A 2,397-nucleotide genomic window follows, 5' to 3' on the forward strand; every position below is an offset into this window, starting at 1 on the left:
ACACAGTAGAGAAAAAGAGTTTTCTTTAACTTTGATTTAAAAATGTTATGCTGACTTTAGCTTTTCTCACCGGTAGCCCTTATACAGTAGCTATGAAGTAGCTCACAGTTTCAGAAAGGTTGGTGACCCTGTTATAAACCCTGAAAAATAAGTCCTATGTTTTATCAAATATTTAGAAGCAGCAGCAGCAGGTTTGCAATGCATAGAGATTCCACAGTCAATTACCAATAAATATTTAACATTTGCATCACACACTGAGGTGTCTTCAGGAACAAAACCAATCTTTCAGGTGAGGGACCTCACTGGTCTGGCCCCTGGTCCTCCTCACCATCTTACAGGCTTTGCAGTATATCTCGTCCACGGAACGAGCTGGTGGACGCTGTAGTTCTGCCTCCAGCTCAGGTGGTGCTTCATCAGATCCGGATTCTGCATCACCTTGTTTAGGTACTGTGCCAGCTCCTCGACCGTGGGGAAGTCATCCACGTGGATGAAGGCCTCTGGGGGCAGGAGGCGCTCATAGTTCTGCCGGGACGGACCCAGGACCACGGGGATAGCTCCTGCCCGCACTGCGTTCCAGAGTTTCTCCGTGATGTAGTCCGTGTGCTGTGAGTTCTCCATGGCCAGGTAGAACATGTAATCTCTGAGCAGCTCCAGCACGGCCTCTCTGCCCTTCTTTAACGGCTTCCCTGCGCGTCCGTACACGTCGATGTTTACGTAGCGTTTCAGTTCATTGTAGAAAGACACACGGGCATGGGAGGCAGACCAGTGGCTGACGACCCAGGCCAGAAGGCGGGATGGACGGCGGAGAGAAGTCGTCTGGTCCAGCGATCCAGAGCCGTTAACCACGGGGATGAGGTGACCATAGGGGACGTAAATATCCGAGTCCATCCGGTAGGACAAAGTCAGGTTGAAAACCCTGTCGAACTTCTGCAGTCTCGGTGAATGTGTGGGAGACTCGTGGTTCATCCATATCCACTTCTGAGAGCGAGGGTCGCGGTTCTGTTGGCATTCGGACTCTCCCGCTACAAATATCCCGGTGGTGAATAATCACAGCGTCAGCCTGTCGGTACGCGTGCTTGTCATCCGTGATCGTGCACCCATGGATTTGGAACTGCTTCCAGCAGTCAGGGAGAGGAGCGACAACGCCGAACGGATGCACCCAGATCAGGATGGTGGTAGGGGAGAGCCTGGGGCTGGGGGGGACATGCAGGTACAGAACACTTATTCCCAAGGTCAGGAAGACAGTCGCTGTGCACACGGCGCAGAGGACGTAATTGAGAGCACAGCCACGTTTCATCCCTGAGTGGATGTTGTTTCCAGGAGCAGTGAGTGATGATGAAAGGCCTAAAGGTCTCCACAGTCCACCACAGCCTCACCTACTGACTCCTGGTTCAGATTTACACACCTGTCAGTATTCACTGCATTAATAAATGACAGATAGATACGCCTACAGACGCAAATACTAGGTTGTGGTTAGGAGTGGCACACTGATTACCATCCAGTGACATGTCCTTGTTTTTTTTTTTTGTTTTTTTTTTTTTCTGTTTTCCGGTAAAGTTACAGGAAAATTAACAAATAAAGTGTCAGTCTTGGTCCAAAACCAGGCGTGAGATGACCGGAAATGATAAAAAATAAATTAATATATTTAATCAGGAGGCACTAAATCAGTGTTTTTCAACCTTGGGGTCGGGACCTCATGTGGGGTCGCCTGGAGTTTGAAAATTTGAAAATCGCTTGAAATTTCTAAAAAATTTAAATAGATTTTTGACTTTTTTGAATTCCGATTTTCTTTTGTCTTAAAGAACTGTATTCCTATATTTTCACTTTGTGAAATATAAACCTAGTTAAACTAAAACTCAGTGTATATATATATATATATATATATATATATATTTGAGGTCACCAGGATTTTTTTTATATCAAAATGGGATCACGATCCCAAAAAAACGGTTGAGAACCTGCACTAAATGCTGTTTCTTTCCAAATGAGATTCCTGCATGTTATAAGCTGTTCATTCCATCATTGTGCATAGTTGTTTTTAAATAGTTTTCTAATAAAAAATGTTGTAGTCGGATAATAATGGGTACTTGGATTCAGAAATAAGAGGAAGGGGTACTTGATCCAAAAAAGTTTTAGAACCACTGCACTAAATGACTGAAAAATACACAAAATAATAGAAGACACAAACAAGAACAGAAATGCACAAAATAACAACAAAACACACAAAATAGGAGAAGAATATACTAAATGACACCAGAAACACACATAATGTCAACTAAAACAAATGTGAAGAATACACAAAATGGCACATAAAATTTTGATTTAAATATTCAGCTGCACTACTCATCAATGCACTACTGCACTATTATCTTATTATTATTATTGTATTTTTTATTT

General features: G+C 43.3%; 1 pseudogene; it reads right to left on the reverse strand.

Moving 5' to 3' along the window:
• Window positions 1-265: 265 nt before the first annotated feature.
• Window positions 266-1,441, reverse strand: LOC114473995 (alpha-(1,3)-fucosyltransferase 4-like; annotated as a pseudogene).
• Window positions 1,442-2,397: the final 956 nt, after the last annotated feature.

The sequence above is a fragment of the Gouania willdenowi genome, chromosome 13 (assembly GCF_900634775.1).
Source record: "Gouania willdenowi chromosome 13, fGouWil2.1, whole genome shotgun sequence".
Lineage (NCBI taxonomy): Eukaryota > Metazoa > Chordata > Actinopteri > Blenniiformes > Gobiesocidae > Gouania > Gouania willdenowi.